The sequence below is a fragment of the Trichosurus vulpecula genome, chromosome 4, assembly GCF_011100635.1.
Source record: "Trichosurus vulpecula isolate mTriVul1 chromosome 4, mTriVul1.pri, whole genome shotgun sequence".
Taxonomy (NCBI): Eukaryota; Metazoa; Chordata; class Mammalia; order Diprotodontia; family Phalangeridae; genus Trichosurus; species Trichosurus vulpecula.
The window spans coordinates 192631605-192642792 of NC_050576.1; the positions used below are offsets into that span (position 1 = coordinate 192631605).

The 11188-nt window shown below is 40.3% G+C and overlaps 1 pseudogene; it reads left to right on the forward strand.

Annotated features, from left to right (window-relative positions):
- Positions 1 to 239: 239 nt before the first annotated feature.
- Positions 240 to 708, forward strand: LOC118845936 (annotated as a pseudogene).
- The last annotated feature ends 10480 nt before the right edge of the window (positions 709 to 11188 follow it).

An 11188-nucleotide genomic window follows, 5' to 3' on the forward strand; every position in this document is an offset into this window, starting at 1 on the left:
CACTCAGTCTACTAGTGGCTTCTAATTCTCTCAAATCTGCTCAGACTCACTTTTTTAGATGTATCTGACTGAATTTGTGAGAGAGCTCCAGTAGTTCCCTCCTTTCACAGCGCCATCTTGGCTCTGCCCCTCTGACTCTTAATTTCTGCTTAGAAACTTGCAGGGTTGAGGAAACCCCATGAGTTGGCAGGACCGTCTCCCTTTTGGATCCACCATCAATGGATGGACCCAGTGCCACGATGCAGATTTTCGTGAAGACTTTGATGAGGAAGACCATCACCCTTGAGGTCAAACCATCCAATACTACTGAAAATGTCAAGGCCAAGATACAAGATAATGAAGGTATGCCCCCCGATCAACAAAGATTGATTTTTGCAGGCAAGCAACTGGAAGATGGACAGACTTTCTGACTACAACACTCAGAAGAAGTCTACCCTTCATCTTGTTCTGAGGCTTCATGGTGGTGCCAAGAAGGGAAAGAAGACATCTTACACCACTCCCAAAAAGAACAAGCATAAGAGAAAGAAGGTTAAGCTTGCTGTTCTGAAGTACTATAAGGTTGATGAGAATGGCAAGATTAGCCATCTTCAATGAGAGTGCTCTTCTGATGAATGTGGTGCTAGAGTCTTTATGGCTAGCCATTTTGACAGACATTATTGTGGCAAGTGTTGCCTAACCTACTGCTTCAACAAGTGCAGTAGCAATTAGATTTGAAGATCTTTCCCATCCATTGATAGGCCATGTGACTTGCTTATGTCACAGGAAGCCTAAGTTACGTGGTAGGAGGAGCTTCCTGACAGGAAAGGGAAATTATGTCACAGGAGATGCTGAGAGAGAGAGAGAAAGATGTTATGACTGCTTACTGCTAATGGCCGCCCTCGTGATTGTTAGAACGGAACAGGCTGACTTAGCTGTACTGTGAGTTTGTTTTGGGGAAGACCCCAGCAGGGGGTTGGAGAGGTTTTGGGATGGCAAGGCTCCTGGCCACATATTGTGTATGGAATGTTTACTGCTGTGGTAGATTGGATAAATGGTTTGTAGGATATGGTTCTTTGGTGTCTGAAAAAATGGTTTACTTCTTCTACCTTCTATGTGGAGAGTCTCGTATACTTTGCCATACATAACTGCATAGGCATTTTGACAATTATCATCTACATCGTTATTATTGCCTTATTGGTACAACAAGCCAGAAGACAAGTAAATGTATATGCGTTAATGAAAAAGTCAACTATTTTTTGAGTCAAAAAAAAAAAAAGAAACTTGAAGGTTTGCACGGGGATGGAGAGAGAGAAGCCAGCACTCAGAAATTAAATGTACCACATAACTCTACTTATTACATTTCCTCCCACGTGGCATGAAATAATGAGATGGTGAACAGATTTCTCTCACCAGGCTTCACTCTGCCAGAAGCCTTACAAAACAGGCCCAGAAATCAAAGTTAAAAAAAAAAAACTTGGGGGGCAGAGCCAAGATGGCAGCTGGAAAGCAAGGACTAGTGTGAGCTCCCCACAAAGTCCCTCCAAAACCTATAAAAAATGGCTCTGAACCAATTCTAGAACTGCAAAACCCACAAAATAGCAGAGGGAAGCAGGGCTCCAGCCCAGGACAGCCTGGATGGTTGCTGGGTGAGGTCTTTCGCGCATGGAGCTGGGAGCGGAGCAGAGCCCAGCGTGGGCCATGAAGACCAACCAGACCAAGAGCAGGGCAGAGCGGGCCCTAGCACCCTGAATCAGTGAGCTGTGGCAGTTGCCAGACTTCTCAACCCACATACACCAAAGACAACAGAGAAGAACTGCAGAACCCACAAAATGGTGGAGGGAAGCAGGGCCTCAGCCCAGGACAGCCTGGATGATCTCTGGGTAAGGTCTATCCCGAATGGAGCTGGGAGTGGAGCGGAGTGGAGCAGAGCCCAGCGTGGGCCGCGCGGACAAACCAGACCAGGAGCTGGGCGGAGTGTGCCCTAGAGCCCTGAATCAGTTAGCTGAAGCAGTTACCAGACTTCTCAACCCACAAACACCAAAGACAACGGAGAGGGTTAGTGGGAAAAGCTGCTGGGGACAGGGTGATAGAGTTCGGGGTTCAGCCACCGCTCCAGGGGCAGCAGAGTTGGGGCAGCTACAGAACTACAGCTGCAGTTGCTTCCAGCCCCAGGCCCACCTGGTGGGAGGAATTAAGTGGCAGATAAGAGCAGGAGTACAGAGCCTGCTGAAGATCTAAGTCCAGACTGGGTTGGGGGTTCTTGGGGAAGGAGGAGTGCTTGTGTGGCAGAGCTGGCTGTAATAGCTCTGAAATCAACAGCGCATCCCCCCAAGCTTGGAACATAGTACTCTTTAGTCTACAAGCAGTCATACCCCGCTGAAAAACTCAAGGGTCAAGTAAGTTGGCTGGGAACATGGCCAGGCAGCAAAAACCACCCAGATTCAGTCTCAGACTTTGGAATCTTTCTTTGGTGACAAAGAAGACCAAAACATACAGCCAGAAGAAGTCAACAAAGTCAAAGAGCCTACAACAAAAGCCTCCAAGAAAAACATGAACTGGTCCCAGGCCATGGAAGAGCTCAAAAAGGATTTGGAAAAGCAAGTTAGAGAAGTAGAGGAAAAATTGGGATGAGAAATGAGAAGGATGCGAGAAAACCATGAAAAACAAGTCAATGACTTGCTAAAGGAGACCCCAAAAAATACTGAAAAATATACTGAAGAAAACAACACCTTAAAAAATAGACTAAGTCAAATGGCAAAAGAGCTCCAAAAAGCCAATGAGGAGAAGAATGCCTTGAAAGGCAGAATTAGCCAAATGGAAAAGGAGGTCCAAAAGACCACTGAAGAAAACACTACCTTAAAAATTAGATTGGAGCAAGTGGAAGCTAGTGACTTGATGAGAAATCAAGATATTATAAAACAGAACCAAAGGAATGAAAAAATGGAAGACAATGTCAAATATCTCATTAGAAAAACCACTGACCTGGAAAATAGATCCAGGAGAGAGAATTTAAAAATTATTGGACTACCTGAAAGCCATGATCAATAAAAGAGCCTAGATATCATCTTTCAAGAAATTATCAAGGAGAACTGCCCTGATATTCTAGAGCCACAGGGCAAAATAGAAATTGAAAGAATCCACCGATCGCCTCCTCAAATAGATCCCAAAAAGAAATCTCCTAGGAATATTGTCACCAAATTCCAGAGCTCCCAGATCAAGGAGAAAATACTGAAAGCAGCCAGAAAGAAACAATTTGAGTACTGTGGAAACATAATCAGAATAATCCAAGATCTAGCAGCTTCTACATTAAGAGATCGAAGGGCTTGGAATATGATATTCCGGAGGTCAATGGAACTAGGATTAAAACCAAGAATCACCTACCCAGCAAAACTGAGTACCATGCTCCAAGGCAAAATATGGATTTTCAATAAAATAGAGGACTTTCAAGCTTTCTCAGTGAAAAGACCAGAGCTGAATAGAAAATTTGACTTTCAAACACAAGAATCAAGAGAAGCATGAAAAGGTAATAAAGAAAATGAACAAGAAAAAGAAATCACAAGGGACTTACTAAAGTTGAACTGTTTTGTTTACATTCCTACATGGAAAGATGATGTGTATGATTCATGAGACCTCAGTATTAGGGTAACTGAAGGGAATATGCATATATATATATGTGTGTGTGTGTGTGTGTGTGTGTTTGTGTGTGTACATATATATATGTGTGTGTGTGTATGTATGTGTATATATATACATATATATATATATAGAGAGAGAGAGGGCACAGGGTGAGTTGAAGATGAATGGATGATATCTAAAAGAAATAAAATCAAATTAAGGGATGAGAGAGGAATATATTGAGAGAGAAACGGAGAGATAGAATGGGGTAAATTATCTCCCATAAAAGTAGCAAGAAAAAGCAGTTCTGTAGGAAAAGAAGAGAAGACAGGTGAGGGGGAATAAGTGAATCTTGCTCTCATCAGATTTGACCTGAGGAGGGAATACCATACACACTCAATTGGGTATCTTACCCCACAGGAAAGAAGGAGGAAGAAGATAAAAAAAGGGGCAATGATAGAAGGGAGGGCAGATTGGGGAGGAGGTAATCAAAAACAAACACTTTGGAAAAGTGACAGGGTCAAGGGAGAAAATTCAATAAAGGGAGATAGGTTAGGAAGGAGCAAAATTAGTTAGTTTTTCACAACATGAGTATTGTGGAAGGGTTATACATAATGATACACATGTAGCCTATGTTGAATTGCTTGACTTTTTAGGGAGGGTGGGTGGGAAGGGAAGAGGGGAGAGAATTTGGAATTCAAAGTTTTAAAAACAGATGTTCAAAAACAAAAAAAAAGTTTTTGCATGCAACTAGAAAATAAGATACACAGGCAACGGGGCATAGCAATTTATCTTGCCCTACAAGAAAGGAAGGCAAAAGGGGATGGGAGGGGAGTGGGGTGACAGAAGGGAGGGCTGACTGGGGAACAAGGCAACCAGAATATATGCCATCTTGGAGTGGGGGGAAGGGTAGAAATGGGGAGTAAATTTGTAATTCAAACTCTTGTGAAAATCAATGCTGAAAACTAAATATATTAAATAAACTAAACTAAAATTGTAAAGGAAAAAGGCCAATGTCTCCCACTGCATCCTGGGGCAACTCTAGTCATCTTGATACATATCTGGCCACTGGACCAAGATGGCTCTTTAGGAGAAAGTGAGGCTGATGATTCTGCACAGCCCTCCCTCACTTAAATACAATGCAACTGCAGGTCATGACATCATCTACAAGGTCCTAGGTGAGAACGAAAGACAAACCACTACCTGTGATCTGAGCTGCCTTTCCTCTCCTCTCCCCTCCTCTCCTCTACAAGGTCCTTTATAACCTAGCCACCTCCTATCTTTCCTATCTTCTTACACTTTACCCCCTTCCACTTATTCTTAGAACCTGTGACAAGGACCTCCTTGATGTTCCATGACCAAGATACTCCATTTCATTTTCTCTGTCTATCCAACATACCTGGCATGATTTTCCTTCTTACTTCTCTTTTTTTTGAAGGGAGGAATGCAGGGAAATTGGGGTTGGGTGGCTTGCCCAAGGTCACACAGCTAGTAGGTATGTCAAGTGTCTGAGTCTGGATTTGAGCTCAGGTCCTCATTACTCCAGGGTTGGTGCTGTACTCACTGTGCCACCTTTCTTCTTATTTCTCTCTCCTGACTCCCATGGATTTTAAATTTGCAGTCAACAGCTCATCTTTGACTTGAAGCCTCTCCCAAACCCTTTCAACTCTAGTGCCCTCTGTCTCTAAATTAATTCCTATTCATCATGTATATAGCTTTTTTAAATTTGTTTTTTGATTCACTGATTAGATTGTATGCTAGTTGAGGCATGGGATTCATTTTTTGCCCTCTTTTTCCTTCCCCAGAGATGAGCACTGTGTCTGGCACTTAGCAGTCACTTAATAGGTGCTTGTTGACTGACTCAATGTGGTCCCCTCTAATTATTAAACCACTACCCCATTGCCCTTCCTTTCGTTGATGTTTTATATAGACGTATATATGGTTATGTTTTGATGACCCGGAGTTCTTCAGCATTTGAAGCAGCCGCTAGAACACAGTAGGTGCTTAAGAAAAGTTTTTTGAACAATTAATTGACTTTGAATTAGATAACATGGTCTTTCGGTGACATCTGGTGTCCAGAAAGAATATTACATTTCATTAAATCTTTGTATTGCACGCCTGCCGCCTTGTGGCCGGTTCAAATATTACAGTTTTAGTCTGCCATCGCGTGTCCAAATGCTGGTATTACATTTTCTCCCATTTTAACTTCTTTTCTTTTTTTGGCCGGAATTTTGTGCTTCTGAAAAATCGCTCGCTCTTTAGAATGGAGACAAATGAAATCCTGGATTTATGAACTGATGTCGGTAATGAATTATTTCAGTTACAATAGAATTTGAGACTAAATCGTCACCGCTGAAATTACTCTTTTCTCTCTTAATTTTGTCAGAAGCGATATGATAAAAGTTAAGTTATAAGACCTGTGGAGTGAAAATGGAGCAGGCTTCACTCTACAATGCTTGACCCTGGGTAGCATTAATTCCACATTCACAAGAGTAAAACTGGGGGCAAAAGGAAAATAGTTGATCTGAACTTTGAAGGAGGTTTATGAAATAATCAGCTTTTTAAAACCTTCCAAGAACCAACTGTTAAATTTTCAGGAATTTCTCAGTATTGTTGTTGTTGTTGTTTGTCCTTCCTTGTCAAGCTACTTAATGTTTCTTGCCTCAGTTTCCTCATCTGTAAAATGAACTGGAAAAGGTAATGGCAAACCATTCCAGTGCCTTTGCTAAGAGAACCTAAATGGGGTCAAGGAGAATCACACAGGACATATGACTGAACAAAAACACTACTAGAAGATGAACTTTGTTTTCTCTTGTCCTTATTGTGCTGGTCTACAATACTGGGAAGAATGTTTGGACTAGCTACGAAGTTGTTAGAAGATATTCCTAAATTCTTCATTTGGCACTATTCAATTTATTGATTGTAATTTGCACTTAGCAATTTAATTACTAAAATAAATAAAATTAATCTTTTAAAAATCTTTCTGAATAAAACCCATTCTCTTTATCATTAATCTATTTTTTAATGGAAGTAAACTAAGAGTTGTTGCTAATAACTTGGCACTGAAATAATTAAAACTAGTTCAGTACAAGGACAGAAAAAAAAAGTCGCTAAATGGTGAACTCTAGATTAGTGTCTACATAGCCTAGATTGGTAAAAGGGGCCATCTAGAAGTCTAGAAGACAGCTGAGGAAGGAGGCTCAGCCAGAAGATCCTGGTGAGGCAAGTGCTCTATCCAAGAAGCCCCAGGGTGTTCAAGTAGGTATTGGCTGGGGAAACCAGATGAACTTGGTTAGCATTCTTCAGAGGAAGCCCAAGGTGGTTAAAGGCCCTGAATGGATGTGGGGACATGCCTAGTCAATAGATTGGATATGGAAGGTGAGAGATAGTAAGGAGTCAAGGATAACACCCTAGGTTGCAAGCCTGAGGGACTGAGATGATGGTGTTGTCCTCTATAGTTGTATGGAAGACAGGAGGGGTAAAGGGTTTAGGGACAAATAATGAGTTCTATCTTGGCTCTCTTTAACTTAAGATATCTACTGAATATCTAGTTTGAGATGTCTGAAAGGCAGTTGGAGACGTGTGATGAAGGAGGTCAGTCAGTGAAGAGATCGGGGCAGAATAGGTAGATTTGAGAATCAACAGCATAGACATGGTAATTAAATCCTTGGGAGCTGATGAGCTCACCAAGGGAAGTAGTATAAAGGGAAAAAAAGAAGTGGGCCCAAGACAGAATCTCTTGGGACACCTATATATAGAGGGTGCACTTTAGATAAGGACCCAGCAAAGGAGAGAGAAGAGTGATTACATAGGTAGGAGAACTAGGAAAGAAAGAGTGGTATCCCAAAAAACCTATAGAGAAAGGTATATCAAGGAGGAGCAGGTGATCAACAGCTAATCTGATGGGTATGAAGTGATACCTCAGAATTGTTTTAATTTACATTTTTCTAATTAGTGATTTAGAGCATTTTTTCATATGACTATTGGTAGCTTTGATTTCTTCTTCCAAAAACTGCCTCTTCCTATCCTTTGACCATTTATCAATTGGGGAATGGTTCTTATTTTGATAAATTTGGCCCAGTTCCCTATATATTTGAAAAATGAGGTCTTTATCAGAGAATATACAATAAATTGTTTTCCTAGTTTCTTGCTTTCCTTATAATTTTAACTGCATTGGTTTTATTTGTACAAAACTTTTAAAATTTCATGTGACCTTGTGACCTTTTTTCATTATTTTTCTTGAGATTGTTAACCTTTTGCTTCTCCTGATAAATTTTATCTTTTCTTTTGCTTTTCTTTGTATTCTCAGTGAAAAAAAGTCACAAGGAAGGAAGCCTTCACACAAGAAATTACTAGATATCAAACTATACTACAAAGCAGTGATCATCAAAAATATTTGATTTGATAACACTGGCATTTGATTTAAATAATTTTTTTAAAAAAGATATTATGAGCAGTAGAGCAGATAAGGTGCACAACACATAGAAGCAAATGATCATAGTAGATCTGTGATCTCAAAGATCCCCACAACTGTGGTAGGGGCTCATTATTTAAAAAAAAAACTGCTGGGAAAACTAGAAACTATTAAGGCTAAATTGTGCCTGATCAAGGTTTGAATAATTAATAAACATGAATTAGTAGACTCTGAATAAATGAAGTTTTATTCTATTCCCTGGAACATTCATCAAACAAAATTACCAACTTAACTTTCACTTCTCTTTTTTTGCTGAAGTTCACACTTAATATAAATCCCCACATATCGTTTCCAGACACTGACAAACCAGTTTCCTATGGACATGGGAGACAATACAAACACCTGGTTGAGAGGGTGAGACCATGAATCCATGAAGCCTTTCCACTCATGCCTGGATGACCTAAGTTGACACTTTAATTTTGATAGCTTTAGTGCCCTTATGTATAAAATAAGCAGGATTGGACTAGATAATCTTCAGTAGCCAACTCTAAATACATGATTTTTTTCCTTTGAAAGATAATTATAATGTTAAGAACCATTCACCACACTTGTCCATGTCATTGAAGCTTTTCCCTGTGTCTTGTCTGTTGTCTGATTTAGATGGAAATTTCATAGACATTATATGCCTAAAACATTATTGGTGCTCATTAAATATTAAGTGACTTACAAATACTGGAGGGACAGCAGGCCTTCAAAGGAATTCTTGTGTAGTTTGTGCAAAGCATTGTCCTTGAGATTTCTGGAAAATGAAGAAGTTATCTTTGGGGGCAAATGTCAAATCAGGACACCAATTTGTTCAGTAAGAACTGCTTCCTTTCTGAAAGGCAGCCACCAGAAAGGGATTGTTATCCTGACTTTTGTCTCTCACCATCTGGTTGTTCTAAGTTAAATATAGTTAACTCTTATGCTTCGTTTTTCATTCAACGTTACTTGTATCTTTCTAGGTATGTCTCTTGGGGCTCTCTTCTCCCAAAACCACCTGACTTAAGGAGCAGGATTTGCCCTATCATCCACGCCTGTTATAAATATGTATGGATTCTGTTTGAAATTCCCAAGCAGAAATGGTAGCTCATTAGGGACAGCAACTGAAGCCAACATGTTGATGGCATTAAAGAGAAATACCATTTCCACACTGATTAGCTGGTAAGAAACCTTATGGCATACTTTCCTAGCTTGACCTAGGTCAGCTCAGCTCTCATGCGCTGCGTTTACCAGCCATCTTGCTGCTGCTAGACCTATTGTCATTCTTTCCGTTTTACCTCAGAACCAAAGAATAGATCTGTAGAGAAGCAGGTAGCAAGAGCAGAAATTATGACCTTGCTTTTTCTAGTCCTTCTAAGATTCAAGACACTTCCAACCTAGATAATAGTTTCAAATTTCAACAAAGACCAAGTATAAACTGTGAAAATAAGAAGCTATAATAAAATAACCCTAAAAGGAGGAACTTGAACTAAAGCTAACTGTGGCGACAAAAACTAGAATGAATTGCATTGATCTGTTGAGCCAGAAATACTATTTTTAACCCATAAAATTAACAAAAAAAATGTTGAAAAGTATAGGTGGCATAGTGGATAGAGCACCAGCTCTGGAGTCAGGAAGACCTGAGTTCAAACCTGGCCTCAGTCACTTACTGTCTGTGTGACCCTGTTTGCCTCAGTTTCCTCATCTGTAAAATAAGCAGAGGAAAGAAATAGCAAACCATTCCAGTACCTTTGCCAAGAAAACTCCAAATGGAGTCAAGAAGAGTTGGACATGAGTGGGAGATATCTCATGTGAAGACTTCACAGAGGGAGAATATAAAAATTATTTCCTTCTTTCCTTCTTAAAGTAAGTGGAGTTGAAGGGAGAAGGGAGGGGGAAATCAAAATGGACTCAGGATTTAACCTTACAGGGAGTTGATTACCTAATTCTTAGAATTCAAGGCTTGGGGCAGTGAGTACCCTCCCTTTTTCCTTCTTAGTGCTAGCACAAAGATTTCACCAAATAAGCGCATAATGGACTACATACGAGTTGTTTGTTTCTTACTCCAGGAAGGCTCCTCCTCCCCTCCCTCATAGCTCCTCTCTACCTTTGCCATATTACTGCCAATCAGCAGCTAGTTGGTAAATAAGGAGATATGTTTTGGGATTGGCTGTGCTTGATTTCCTGGTTCTTTGTCTAGCTTTTTGCGCCTAGATTGTAAGCCCACCTCCCAGCCAATGGAAAGGAGGGAGAGTGGTGGGCGGGAATCTTTTTGCATTAGGATATAAATTGTTCTCTTGCCTTTTGTAATTCGCCTCCTTCCACTAGTCCATCCTAGTGGAGGTGACCCCCTTTTCTTGCGAGAATTGAATAAAATAAAGTCTGTTCTTACCACGAGATTCCTCTTTATTTCATAAATTTTATATTGGTAAGGGTCTTGTAGCCCACACTGACATGACTGAAACAACTGAACAACAACAAATAACAAACCAGCTTGAACCAGAACCAAATCTATATACTTTCTAAAACTGCTTAAAAGAAAAACACATGAAATAAATATTCCCTAAACCAAAACTGAACTAACATTTCACTTTGTTGGAATGTTGGTGGTCTAGTGGAAAAAGCATTGGCTCTGGAGTCTGAAAACCTTAATTTGAATCCTAGCAATGCTAATTAACTAGCTGTTTAGGCCTGGGCAACTCCGTTCAATTCTCTGGGCTTTGCTCTTTTCCTCATTTGTAAAATAAGAGGCAGAACTGGAGGATTTCTTAGGTTTCTTTTAGCTTTAAATTCTATGGTTCTATGGCCAAAATCTCTGTCTTCAACCTTCCCATCCAATCAGTTGCCAAGTACATTTGATGCTGTCTCCTTAGCATCTCTTGCATTAGCCTTCTTCTCTTCACTAATAAGCTAACTGGCCTTATCGCCTCTTGACTGGATTACTACATAGTCCCCTAATTTATCTCTCTCCTTCCAGCCTCTCTCCTCTCTAATCCATTCTTCACACAGCTGTCAAAATGATCTTCTTAATCCACAGGTTTAAGCTGCCACTGCCTTTGGGGCTCTTTTGTTGTGTGTAGGATAAACTCTTCAGTGTCATATTTAAGGCCCTCCATAATTTGATTCCAACAGATCCTTCTAGCCTTATTTCACACCATT